Genomic DNA, 15070 nt, shown 5'->3' on the forward strand with positions numbered 1-15070 from the left:
TCTGACTGTCTCAGAGGCTGGATCCCGAGAGAGCGGGAAAACTGGTGCCCTCTGGCTTTATAGTGGTGGTGTCCTGTCTGGTGATTGGCTGCTCTGTTCTGTGTGCTTACTGGTCATCCCGTGTGTCAATCACTGCCTTTCTGCACTCCATTATATACATGGATGTATGTCATGACAGTTCTCTAAATCATTGCAGGAGGGCCTCAAGTTTATTTTTAGTGTGAACATAGATGGGAATATCAACACTGATGTTCAGTGTGCCTTCAAGTCTGTGAAGTACAGGGTGACCCATGTGTTGAGACACTTCAGCTACTGGATTGGCTTCAGTGGAGAAGACGGTAAGGTATCTCAACTCTTCTGCAAGCTCGATTTGATGGTAGCTTGCGCTGAGGTAAAGTTAATCAAAGTGTTCAGCACCATTCACATCTGCTAAGATGTCATCAATAGCGTCAAGTGCCTTTCTGTACTGACTTGGAAATATATCGCCGCTCCTTCACTGTCGCTGGGTCAAAATCCTGGAATTCCCTGTCTAACAGCACTAAGCCTCATGGACTGCAGCGGTTCAAGAAGGCAGCTCACCATCATCTTCTGAAGGGCAACTAGGGATGGGCAATAAATTCTGGCCTTACCGGCGACACCCATATAGATTATTATTTTTTAAAATCTGTATCTCAGATCTATTTACTCAAGAAACGCAGATTGCTAGGACAATCAAGGAAGAAGGGGAATGGCGCGATTTGTCTTCCTGTGAGAAAATCAGGAAATATTCTGAGCTAAGGAGATTTTCATACACAAGGGCGATTTAAAAAAAAAATAAGCGACAAGTTTAGGGGATAGAAATTGATGCCTGTTACTGTTATGTGTGTAAGAGTTAAGAAAACCTAGCGCTTGAAATCTCATCTGGAAGAAAATAAAAAACTGTCCAAAGGAAGTAATTTGACCTTTATTACTACTTTGACGGCCAGAAGATTAAAGAACCACCTCTGTGGAGCCAAAGATGGGTTTTGTAAGAAATTTAATTTGTAAGCACTGCGGTGTGGGAGAACTCCATTAATGTATTCCCTGTGCCATGGACCACTGTGATTGCCAACTGGGTTGGGCTTCTGCCAATGCTGGGCTTAACTGAGCTGGTAAATTCGACAAAGCTGCGCTCAAAGCATTTCTGTCAGAAGGACGTGACCAGGAGTTTGGACACAGGCTGATACTTTATTCATCGACAGGATATAGCTACCATTGGCAAGACCAGCATTTGTTTCCCATCCCTAATTACAACTACAAATTATATTTATATAGCACCTTTAAAGTTATGTAATGTGCTTCACTTGAATTTTACAAACCAAAGTGTGGCACCAGGCCACATGAGGAGATATTAGGTCAGGTGACCAAAAGCTTGGTCAGAGAGGTAGGGGTCAAGGAGCATCTTAAAGGACGAAGGTGAGATAGAGAGGCAGAGAGGTGGGCAGAGGGAATTCCCGACACTGGAGCTGAGGCAGCTAGAGGCCTGGCCACCAATGGGGAAGCCATTAAAATTGGGGAAGCTCAAGAAGCCAGAGGAACAGAGAGATCACGGAGGGTTGTGGGGTCGGAGGCGATTACACAGATTGGCAGAAAGAAGCGAGGCCACGGAGGGGTTTGAAAACAAAGATGAGAATTTTAAAATCAAGACATTGCTTGGCCAGCAGCCAGTGTTAATCAGGGAGCACAGGGGTGATGGGAGAGCGGACTTGGTGTGAGTCAGGATAGGGACAGCAGAGTTTTGAGTGACCTCAACTTTACCGAGGTAATTGTGGGCAGCACGGTAGCACAAGTGGCTAGCACTGTGGCTTCACAGCACCAGGGTCCCAGGTTCGATTCCCCGCTGGGTCACTGTCTGCGCGGAGTCTGCACGTTCTCCCCGTGTCTGCGTGGGTTTCCTCCGGGTGCTCCGGTTACCTCCCACAGTTCAAAGACGTGCAAGTTAGGTGGATTGGCCATGATAAATTGTCCTTAGTTACCAAAAAAGGTTAGGAGGGGTTATTGCGTTACAGGGTTTGGGTGGACGTAAGGGCTTAAGTGGGTTGGTGCAGACTCGATGGGCCGAATGGCCTCCTTCTGCACTGTATGTTCTATGATCCCTGCTCTATGTTCTTAACGGGTGTATTGGAATAACCATCGAGAAAGTGATGCTGAGGGACCTCCTTACTGAGCCACTACCTAGGCCATGTTATAGGGCAATCCAGAGACCACCACATTGCTGTGATATAGAGTCCCAGTAGGGTAAGGACAACCAATTTCCTTCACCATAGGGACGCTGGTGAATTAAATGGGGTTTCGCAACAATCCCACAAATCCATCTTCAACATTACTGATCCTACAGCCGAAATCTTCCGGCCATTCCCGCTGGCAGGATCTTCCTGTCCCACTGACACCCCCTCCCCCCCCCCCCCCCCCCCCCCCCCACGCCGCAGGGTGACTAATGACACCAGTGCGGAGGCCACAAACACCCAATCAGACTCGATACAGCAGTGCGAGCAACGGGAAAACCAAATAGACAACGGCGGGACCGGAAGGTCCAGCAGGCGGACAATGACGGACGGCCTCCGCAACCACAAAACACGCTGCATGGAATGGGGGGGTGGGGGGTGGGGTGGGGGGGGGGGGGGGGGTGGACAATATGTGTTTTGTAAGGATATTGAAGGGTTAACAATTTACTGGGACTACATCCAACCACTAGATGGCGGTCAAGTGCATACACATGGATCACGTGATACTCTTGATTCGGGGAGTTGGTTGTGAGGAGAAATAGAGAATAGTCGTGTCATCAGGAGCTCTGTAGTTAGTAGAATTATAGTCTTAGTCAATCTGTCGTCTTCCAGATCTTAGCAAAACAGTCAAATCTATTTATTTTGTTGTGTTAATAAATTAGCTTTGTTCACTACATGGCTTGATGTTCTTTGTGAGACACTACACATGAAAACCATCCTCAGTAAGAAATCAAAGGACATCACGGGGGCATGGAAAATCCAGCCTGAGCTCTTTATGCGAAACTTAACCTATTTTGAATTCCCCAGCTGCTGTGGTGAGGATTTGATAATAATAATTATCTTTATTGTCACAAGTAGGCTCACATTAAGACTGCAATGAAGTTACTGTGAAAATCCCCAGTCGCCACACTCCGGCGCCTGTTCGGGTACACTGAGGGAGAATTCAGAATGTCCAATTTACCTAACAAACGTGCCCTTCAGGATTTATGGGAGGAAACCGGAGCACCAGGAGGAAACCCACGCAGACACGGGGAGAACGTGCAGACTCCGCACAGACAGTGACCCAAGCTGGGAATCGAACCTGGAACCCTGAAGCTGTGAAGCAACAGTGCTAACCACTGTGCTACCGTTCTGAATCCATGCCTCTTAATGAATACTCCAGTAACATTCCCACTTTGCCTCCCAATATGGTACAACCTCCCATTCAATGAGATGCCTGAATGGCGATTTCTGCAGTTCACTCACCGCCCATGCTGAATTCCTGATCTGTGCTCCAGTGACCAAATCTTCAAAAGAGAAAACAAGAAAGAATTTGCATTTCTACAGCAACTTGATGGCTTCAAGACATCTTAAAGCGCTTCGCTACCAGTGAACTCGCTCAAAGTGTAGTCAGCGTAACCTTAAACTGTTTCACCGCTGTCACGGTGGTTGAAACGGTTGAAAGAAGTCACGGAGGAGCTGAACGGAAGTATCTGCATGCGTGGGTAATAGAGAAAAATGCATCACCCTGGGCTTGAGGTTATGACACCATCACGTATATGCCTCATGGTTGCACAGAGATAGAGAGGTCATTGGTGTCAAGATATGCAAACACACACATAATGATACACAAACAAACAGCTAATGGACACAGAGAACAGGACATGACCAATGAGTAGGCAGGACTTTCAGGGGTGGGATCTGACTATAAAAGACACAAGGCACTCACACTCCGCCTCTGTCCACTGATCAACATCTAGAGAGTCAGTCAAGGGTGTTGTTACAATCTCACACGTCCACCACGTGGCTAAGAGCGAGTCGGGTTCAGTCAGACAGAGTAACCACACTTAAGCTAGCAGAGAGTCGAACTCACAGAGAACTGTGCTAACTGTGCTATTAGTTCAATAAACCTGATTGAACTAACTTCAAGGTCTGGAGTATCTTTCTGATATAAGCTACATCCAGTTGCAGCCAGTGTTAGACCAGTGTACCTGACACGACAATTGGGAGATCTGACAACGAGGATGAGATGTTTTAAATCGAGACACTGATGAGCTGGCAGGCTGGCAGTGTGGAGCAGAGCACCTCGAGATGGCAGGTTGCCTACCCATGTTGACTAGTGAACAAGCTGGCCTTTTACAACAATCCAAGACTTCCACGTTCAAAAACGAGATACTGCAAATGCTGGGAAATCTGAAATAAAGAACAAAAAACGCCGGGAATCCTCAGCAAGTCTGGCTGTGTCTGTAGAGAGAGAAATGGAGGTAATGCTTCATCAGAAAGGTCACCACCCTAAATTGTTAGCTCAGCTTTTCTCTGAAATGTTAGCTCTGCTTTTCTCTCCCTATAGAAAGCTCCGGAACCTTCATGGTTTCTCTATTTCACCACTGGGCTACAATTCACCAGAGTGGGAGATCAGCAGAAGGTATTTTAGTGAAGTTATTAACCCACTTAAAGAGGACAGTGAAATTTCATATGAATAAATTAGGACATTCGCTTGGAATACAGCAATGCAGTTGTGAACAATATATCACTAAATCTGGCTGTACAGATGGAGTTCATTTGTGTGTGCTGACAGTCTGAGATTTAACTCCCGGTTAACAGTACAGCTGATTCACTGTGGAAATAATGAGGAATCAGTGAATGATCATATCGAGAAAGCATATTTTTGCAGCTATGCAATTGTTTATCAATAGGGCTCTTAAGCAGGATCCTTAAAAATCAAATTTGAATTAGCCACGTACACAGAGCAGGCACGTTCAAAATACTTAACTTTGATGTTGGTGTATAAGCCCATCTCTGAAACCTCAATTCCATTTAAACCAATGTTTGTTGGTGTGGATCCCACAGGGCCTGGCCTGGCGTTGCTGGTGGCAACTGAGACAGATGGAAGCCGGAGAGGGTGGCAGCAGTGATGAGGCAGGTTGGAGGTGGCACCCCAAGTGCAGGTGCCATGAAGACCCGGCTGCCCATCAGGCCGAGGAGGAACCCAGAGGGGGAGGCTAGCGATGACCCAAGGTGTACAGGGTGTGGTGAGATAACCACTGTAGTTAGGTGAGTCATGTGTACTGCAGTAGGGGGATGTATGCCTGTACCTGTAATACAGGTTCCTCCGGTCAGCCCCTGCCGGCTAGCTCCGCCCACAGGGAGTTGTGTATAAATATGTATGAGAGCTGCTCAGTCCCTCAGTCTACAGTTTGCGGATGGAGGGACAACATCGTACAGCAATAAAGCCTCTATTGTACCAGTCTCTCGGCTTTATGTATAATTGTTAGCGCCACAATTTATTGCTGTACGATTTCCCAGTCACCATGGACATCAGAGTCAAGCCTGACCGTCTGCAGCTGGATCCACATTCGCCTCACGCCAGAAAAGACTTTGATCACTGGCTCGCAGTCTTCGAGGCCTACATCTCTTCAGCACACCCTCCCCCGACGGAGGGTCAGAAAAAGCAACTCCTGTACTCCAGACTTAGCTCCAGCGTCTTTCCGCTCATTCGAGATGCGACCGACTACACCGCAGCTATAGAACTGCTCAAGGAGAATTATGCACCATCGACGAACACTCTCTTTGCGAGGCATCAACTTTCCACTCGCATCCAGCAGCCGGGTGAGTCGATTGAGGACTTCTGGAGGGCCCTTATACCTCTGGTACGAGACTGTGACTGCCGGGCCCTCACAGCCACGGAGCACTCTAATTTAATCATGCGCGATGCCTTTGTTACAGGCATTGCATCGGACCCCATCCGGCAACGACTGCTGGAAGGGGTCGCTCCCGACCTCGCGGCCGTAAAGGCCCTGGCACTCTCCATGACGGCCGCCTCCCGTAGTGCACAAACCTACTCCGCCAGCCACTCGGCCCACCCATCCTACCCCTCGTGGACCCCACAAACGGCCCCCCCAGGCCCATCCGTCCTACCCCGCGTGGAACCCGCAAACGGACCCCCCAGCAGCCGCCCCCGCGCACTATGCCTGTGCTGCCCGCCGCACCGCACCCCCTGGGGGTCCCCGATGTTACTTCTGCGGCCAGCAGAAGCACCCTCGCCAAAGCTGCCCGGCCCGCACAGCGACCTGCAAAGCTTGTGGCAAGAAAGGCCACTTTGCAGCGGTGTGTCAGTCCCGGACGGTCGCCGCTATCGCGCCGCCGGTCCCCACGCCTCAGCCGCTCCCTCAATGGGCCCCGCCGTCCGCTTCTCCCGACCCCACGTGCGATCAGTGGCCGCCGCCATCTTTTGCCGCCCCCGCCACGTGCGCCCCATGGGCGCCGCCATCTTCGTCCACCACTGCCATGTGCGTTCCATGGGCGCCGCCATTTTGTTCCGACCCCATGACGGGCGCTCCATGGACGCCGCCATTTTACCCACAGGTGCTGGGGATGCCGACATCTAGACTCCAGGGGCCGCCATCACGGGACACGGGTCGCTACCGCTCCGCGTCGGACTCATCGGACTCAACCGCCGACCAACCACTGCTCGCCTCCGTTACGCTCGACCAGTCCCGCCCTCGCAGCCTGGCACCCTCTTCCACATCGGTGCTGGTCAACGGCCATGTGACCTCCTGCCTCATCGACTCCGGGAGCACCGAGAGCTTCGTCCACCCAGACACGGTAAGGCGCTATTCCCTTGCGATCCATCCCGCTGACCGGCAGATCTCCCTTGCCTCCGGTTCCCACTCTGTCCCTATCCGGGGTTTCTGCCTGGTTAAACTTACTGTACAGGGCGTAGATTTCGACCGTTTCCGTCTGTACATTCTCCCCGACCTCTGCACTTCCCTCTTACTAGGCCTGGATTTCCAGTGCAATCTCCAGAGCCTCACCCTCAAATTCGGCGGACCCCTACCTCCCCTCACCGTTTGCGGCCTCGCGACCCTCAAGGTCGAGCCTCCCTCCCTCTTTGCCAATCTGACTGAGGATTGCAAGCCCGTCGCCACCAGGAGCAGACGGTACAGCACCCAGGACAAGGCCTTCATCAGGTCCGAAGTCCAGCGGCTGCTTCGGGAGGGTATCATCGAGGCCAGCAACAGCCCTTGGAGAGCCCAGGTGGTAGTGGTTAAGACTGGGGAGAAGCACAGGATGGTCGTGGACTACAGCCAGACCATCAACCGGTACACGCAGCTCGACGCGTACCCCCCTCCCTCGCATTTCTGAGATGGTCAATCAGATTGCACAGTACCGGGTCTTCTCTACTATTGACCTGAAATCCGCCTACCACCAGCTCCCCATCCGTAAATCGGACCGTCCCTACACTGCCTTCGAGGCAGACGGTCGTCTGTACCAATTTCTGAGGGTTCCCTTCGGCGTCACGAATGGGGTGTCGGTCTTTCAGCGGGAAATGGACCGAATGGTTGACCGGTACGGGCTGCAGGCCACCTTCCCGTACCTCGATAATGTCACCATCTGCGGCCATGACCAGCAGGACCATGATGCCAACCTTCATAAATTCCTCCACACCGCGTCTCTCCTTAATCTCACGTACAACAAGGAGAAATGCGTGTTCCGCACAGACCGCTTAGCTATCCTTGGCTACGTAGTCCAAAACGGACTACTGGGGCCCGATCCCAACCGCATGCGCCCCCTCATGGAGCTTCCGCTCCCCCACTGCCCCAAGGCCCTCAAACGCTGCCATGGGTTTTTCTCTTATTACGCCCAGTGGGTCCCGCAATACGCAGACAAGGCCCGGCCACTTATCCAGTCCACACATTTTCCCCTCTCGGCCGAGGCACAACAGGCCTTCGCCTGCATTCGATCTGACATAGCCAGGGCGGGGATGCACGCCGTAGACGAGACTCTGCCTTTCCAAGTAGAGAGCGACGCTTCAGATGTCGCTCTTGCCGCCACACTAAATCAGGCCGGCAGACCCATGGCATTCTTTTCACGCACCCTCCACGCCTCTGAAATTCGGCATTCCTCTGTCGAAAAGGAGGCCCAGGCAATCGTTGAAGCGGTGCGGCACTGGAGGCATTACCTGGCTGGCAGGAGATTCACTCTCCTCACTGACCAACGGTCGGTAGCCTTCATGTTCAACAACACGCAGCGGGGCAAGATCAAGAACGACAAAATCTTGCGGTGGAGAATCGAGCTCTCCACCTTTAACTACGAGATCTTGTATCGCCCCGGCAAGCTCAACGAGCCCCCAGACGCCCTCTCCCGAGGTACATGTGCCAGCGCACAAGTGAACCAGCTCCGTGCCCTGCACGAGAGCCTTTGCCACCCGGGGGTCACTCGCTTGTACCATCTGATCAAAGCCCGCAATCTGCCCTACTCCGTCGAGGAAGTACGGACAGTCACCAGAGACTGCCAGGTCTGTGCGGAGTGCAAGCCGCACTTCTACCGGCCAGATCGCGCGCGCCTGGTGAAAGCATCCCGCCCCTTTGAACGCCTCAGCGTGGATTTCAAAGGGCCCCTTCCCTCCACCGACCGCAACACCTACATCCTTAGTGTGGTCGACGAGTTTTCTAGGTTCCCCTTCGCCATCCCATGCCCGGATATGACGTCTGCCACCGTCATCAAAGCCCTGGATTCCATTTTTGCCCTGTTCGGTTTCCCCGACTATATCCACAGTGACCGGGGATCCTCGTTCATGAGCGATGAGCTGCGTCAGTTCCTGCTCAGCAGGGGTATCGCCTCCAGCAGGACGACCAGCTACAACCCCCGGGGAAACGGGCAGGTAGAGAGGGAGAACGGGACGGTATGGAGGGCCGTCCAGCTGGCCCTACGGTCCAGGAACCTCCCAGCCGCTCGCTGGCAGCAGGTCCTCCCTGATGCGCTCCATTCCATTCGGTCGCTACTGTGCACCGCAACTAACAGTACACCCCATGAACGTGTTTTTGCCTTCCCCAGGAAGTCCACATCCGGAGTGTCGCTCCCGACCTGGCTCACGACTCCGGGCCCAGTCCTTCTCCGTAGGCATGTCCGGCACCACAAGGCGGAACCCCTGGTGGACAAGGTACGCCTTCTCCACGCCAACCCTCAGTATGCCTACGTGGAGTTCCCCGACGGCCGCCAGGACACAGTCTCGCTCCGGGACCTGGCCCCCTCAGGTGCCGATCCCATGCCCACACACCTTCCTGCGCCAACCCCAGCGCCCCCCTTTTCGTCCCCATCAGGTCCATCCCTCATCCCCCTGCCCGCCCTGGAGGACATGGAAGATTTCGGCTTGCTCTCGGAGTCATCCCGCCAGCAGCCAGCACCAACACCGCCAGCACCTGCACCATCGGGGCCATCACCGCCGGTGCCGACATCACCACCACAGCTACGCCGATCACAGCGGAACGTCCGACCACCGATTCGGCTCAACCTGTAACCTACTAACCGGATGGACTCTTGATTTTCCTTGTTGGACCCTCTTGTAAATAGTTTCTTTTATATTACAGTTACATGTCACCCCCGCCGGACTCATTTTTTACAGGGGGTGAATGTGGTGAGATAACCACTGTAGTTATGTGTACTGCAGTAGGGGGATGTATGCCTGTACCTGTAATACAGGTTCCTCCGGTCAGCCCCTGCCGGCTAGCTCCGCCCACAGGGAGTTGTGTATAAATATGTATGAGAGCTGCTCAGTCCCTCAGTCTACAGTTTGCGGATGGAGGGACAACATCGTACAGCAATAAAGCCTCTATTGTACCAGTCTCTAGGCTTTATGTATAATTGTTAGCGCCACACAGGGGTCGCTGGTCTTTCGATGAGATGATGCATAGCATGTGCCGCGGAATACTCTGTCTCAAAAAAGAGACAGTGCGGCACCGATGCCACATCTCGTATACATGGCACCCGGTGGAGGCGAAGCTTATCCGCTCCCGGTGGCCGTGAAGGTCATCACAACTGGCTCATTCCAGGGCTCGAGCGGGGACCTGTGTAGCATTTCTCAAGCTACAACCCACAGGTGCATCAGGCCAGTCACGGATACCCTGTATGCCCGGGCATCCAACTACATCACATTCAACCTGGGCAGCACAGTGGTTAGCACAGTTGCTTCACAGCTCCAGGGTCCCAGGTTCGATTCCCGGCTTGGGTCACTGTCTGTGCGGAGTCTGCACGTTCTCCCCGTGTCTGCGTGGGTTTCCTCCGGGTGCTCCGGTTTCCTCCCACAGTCCAAAGATGTGCAGGTTCGGTGGATTGGCCATGATAAATTGCCCTCAGTGTTCAGAAAGGTTGGGTTGGGTTATGAGGATAGGGTGGGCTTGGGTAGGGTGGCCTTTCCAAGGGCCAGTGCAGACTCGATGGGCCTAATGGCCTCCTTCTGCACTGTAAATTCTATGAAATTCTGGACCATCAAGGTGCCCAGGCAGTAGGATGCTCCACCATCGGCGGGGTGCCAGAGGTCCGGGGCAATAGATGGCTCACACGTAACTTTGCCCCAGGGCGATGGGCCTGTGTCGGCACTGTCAGCGGGTCAGTGTACAAGCCAGGAGAGTGATGATCACTCGCTGTGAGGTTAGCTCTGGTGCTCCTCAGTTTATGCTGAAGTCTGATCCTGTCTTTCTGCTGACAGCACTCCCATCCATCCTCTGAACGGGGTCTGGATCGGGGCGTTTGATCTTGCCGCAATGTGCCGGGGCGGGGTGGGGGGGGGGGGGGGTTGTTGGTAGATAGGAATGTAGACATGAATACAATGTTAACATATGAATTATGAGCAGGAGTAGGACATTTGGCCCTTGAGCCTTCTCCGCCATCAGACTAGATCATGACTGATCTGACTGCGGCTTCAAGTCTATTTTCCTGTCTACCTTGTACAATATGAACATATGAAGTTGGAGTAGACCGGAAGGGAGTTGGTATCTACCTTTGCAGGAATACTGGTGACCCCCCCGATTGTCTGAACCATGATGTTGACGCCTTCAGCGATGTTCCTCTGTGACTGGACCACGCGCTGGAATGTCTTGGCAATGTCCACCTGCATCTGGGACATGTCCCACAGCAACTGGGACATGATGTTGAGGCCCTCAGCCATGGGCGTCACAGACTGAGCCACGCCTTGGACACCACCACTCAAGATGTGAATGCTGCGCTCTTGGCGTTCACCGCCCTAGCTGTGTTGGCCTCAGCATTGTAACACCATCTCCTGCACCCAAAGCCTTTGGGACTCCTACAATCGGCTATGCACTCACTGGAATGTACGGGCACCCCCTCCTCAATGCCATGGCTCTGGCTTATCATCTTCACCAGTTCTGGGAGAGCCTTGTCCAGAGGCTCGGTATCTGACCGGGACCCAGATCCAGAAGACCTCCAACAGTTCTCTGGCTTGGATGCTCCTGCCTCCAGCTGATGTGCATCAGCAACTGTGTGGTGCTCACCGGATTGTGCCCCCTGTAGCCTGTCCATTAATGTCACTCACCGAGGAGGGTGTCTCTGGCCTGGTGCAAGTGGGATGATAGCTGTGAGGCCTCAATGGTCGTCCCCTAGGAGCTCTACTCCATGGTGTTCCCTATGGTGGTGGTGGTGGTGGTGGTGGTGGGGGGGGGGGGGGGGGGGGGGGGGGGTGGAGATCCTGCAAGATAAATGTGGTCAGTGAGAGGAAGGATCATTTTGTCCGACATGAACAACTCACTTGAGGCAGGTTATCTGGATGGATGGGCAGTGGATCCTCACCTCTCTGGTGCAGGCCGACATCGCTGTCGGTCACTGCTTTCTCCTCGGGCAACCCCACGATCTCCGGGGCGAACCCTCACAGGGGGTGAGGACTAGGATCTCTGGGACTCCAGCCTCCTATCTTGGCCATTTCCCGTTTATAATGGGCTATCTTCTCCCGCGGGGACAAGGAAGGGACATTGTGAGCTGCAGGCTTGATGGGGCATGGGGGGGGGGGGGGGCAATATCAGGGGGCATGTGTGGGCACCGCAGCTGGACGTGAATGTGGGTGCCAGGGGGTGCTGAGGGGCAAGCACCAAGATTGGTGTGTGTAGGTGCGAGATGTCAGCCAGTGATCAGTGGGGGTTTGAGGGTTGGCAGGCAGAACTGATGCCAGGAGAGACGGGGTAATTTACCTGTACCAGTGGAGGCCATTGGTCTTCTACCCATATTGAGCGACGGTCCACCTGGTTACGCTGCCCGCACTGACAGCCGCTGCCACTGCCCCCCAGGTGCCATGGGCGGGCGTGCGTTGCTCGCGAAGCGGAGGATCCTGCCGACGGGGAGTCCTGCAGATGATTCATGGGACCGGCGGAATGAGGTTGTCCTATTTGCCGGGTCAACTTACACACTGAGATAAACTATATTAAATTCAGGATTTGACTTGGCTTTCTGCTTCTATATGCAAGAATATTAAAATAAAGATGCATTGTTTTAACGAGGGAAATGGTCAGTCGACTGTGTTTAATAATGTTGATTCCTGCTTTAGTTCTTTAACTGAGTGTTGCCGGGGCGGCACGTGGCGCAGTGGTTAGCACTGGGACTTCGCCGCCGAGGTCCCAGGTTCGAATCCCAGCCCTGGGTCACTGTCCGTGTGGAGTTTGCACATTTTCCCAGTGTCTGCGTGGGTTTCACCCCCACAATGCAAAGATGTGCAGGGTAGGTGGATTTGGCCATCCTAAATTGCCTCTCAATTGGAAAAAAAAAATAATAATTGGGTACTCTAAATTTATTTTTAAAAAACTGAGTGTTGCCAGGACGTTGCCAGCGGACGTTGACAGAAATCAATTTTTTATAAACATTCCTTTCCAAAGAGTCCAAAGATAATCTTGTCATTATCTTTTCTTTCTGTTTCTATCATCAGGGACTTATTTTCTTTCTGATATGCAGTACGGTCATACCAGATCTTAATTTCATGACCAAAATGATTTGTTGATGGAATAAAGATGAAAGGTTTGGAGAGAGATCTCGGTGCCCTGTTTTCTCATTACTGTCAGCGAGCGCACAGCTGGGGCTGGGTGTTGTGAAATCACCTTACGAAATAACAGAGATTTATATAAAACTCATATCAGGACCAAATATATGTGGAACAATGACTCGGGATTCGACCGACAGTCATTCCTCCTTCTGGTTTCCGTGGTAACCTCTATGTGCTTTGATCCATGGTCAACGATGATTTTCCACAAGTATTTATCATTATCAAGCTTTTTGTGGGGGCTTGCTGTGCACAAATCGGGTGCCTCATTCCCTACATTGCAGCAGTGACTCCACTTCAAAATTACAGAACACGGCTGAGCCACACAAGGAGGCCATTCGGCCTGCTGTACCCCTGCCGGTTCTTTAAACAAGCTACCCAATCAGTGTTGGGCTTGCCTCAGTTGGTGGTGCTCTTGTCTCGAACTCAGAATGTTCTCGGTTTGAGTCCCACTCCGGGACTCCAGACTGCATATAATGGTTGACGCCCTGGTTCAGTGCCGAGGGTGTGCAGCACTGCCAGAGGTGCTCTGTCCTTTCGGATGAGCCGTGGCACGGGTCTGCCCGCTCGTGTGTGGATGTAAAAGATCCCATGGTCGACATTTTGAAGAATGTCTCATCCTGGCGTCCTGGACAATCTTCGTCCCTCAATAAACGCGGCTAAGTGCCGGCTCGAACGGAGAATCCGTGGGAGTTTTATGGCAAAAAAAGCCGCGTGAACCCCTCACCAATTCTGGCACCAATGAGGGGCAAGCACCGGCGCCGACTGGAACTCCTACTTCCCACGCCGAAGACTGCCGGAGAATGGCCGGGTCCTGGGCCGCGCATGTGCACGGCTGACAACCTGCAGCGGTCGTGCGTAAAACACGGTGCCGGCCGTACGCAAACCCAACCCACCATCTGTGACCCCACAGCCCACCTCCTGGTCACCCCCTGGCTACCCCTCACCAGTCCCCTCAGCCCTCACAGAAGCCCTCCCGCCCAATGACACGGATCCCGGCCGGGTGGACACAGCCTGTGGCCACCATGCAGGGTTCACAGTTTGTGTGACCACACGTGATCTGTGCCGTCGGGAACTCGGCCCATCAGGGGTGGAGTATCGCGAGTGGGCCGGCTGATGAAGTGCCAACGGCATTGCGACTGTGCGCGGTGCGCGGCACGATGATGCCATTTCGGAGGGGGTGGAACGTGGCTGACTGGCGTCAAACTGCCGCTGGCCCCAATTTTGGCGTCGGAGCCCATTCTCCGCCCGATCGCTGAACACAATTTCGGAGTCGGGCAACAGAGAATTCCGCCCAGGTTTCTGTGGTATTATTCTAACTAGGCAAGGTTAATGTAGTGTCGAGAGTAGCCACTAGAGGGAGCTATGTTACAACTATATAAGGCAGTGTTGCTAAGCCTTAGGGGAGGAGTGTATGCAAGAGATAGCTGGTGAAGGTTAGAAGAGTAGATAGTGTAAGTGAGAGCAGATCATAGTTTAAACCAGTAGTGAAATTAGCTGTAAATGAGTGTAGTTAGATGGTATTAATCAACTTTGTATTCTTAAGGAGTGGATGTCAAATCCAAGTTCGTAGTGTTAATAAATTTATAGCTTTGTTAAAGTTAAAGCTATTTTGTGGTCTTTGTGAACACTACGCCAACCATCCTGAAATAAGCAACATAAAGAACACCACAGTTTCTGACTGCTTATTTTGAACATAGCTGTCACATTCTCTATTGAGATACATTTTTGTTATTATATGAACCAAATGACCAATCATGGCATCGATTTCTGTTTCCTCCACGGTTAGTTTGATTCATTTAGTAAAATGAATATCACGGACGGATTTTCATGTCGGCTTGGGAATTTCCCTTCTCCACTCATTCCGTCTGTCGGCTGATAATCTTAAAAACCTGAACAAGATACAGCCAAGACTTGAAGATCAATCACGAGTGAAGCTCAGCTTCCGCCAGCACTGCCTGCAATTTTATATTTTTAGAAATCAACTGCAGGAGACCATTGATCAATCTGTGAGCAGATGCAGAGACAA

Source organism: Scyliorhinus canicula, chromosome 5 (genome assembly GCF_902713615.1).
Source record: "Scyliorhinus canicula chromosome 5, sScyCan1.1, whole genome shotgun sequence".
Lineage (NCBI taxonomy): Eukaryota > Metazoa > Chordata > Chondrichthyes > Carcharhiniformes > Scyliorhinidae > Scyliorhinus > Scyliorhinus canicula.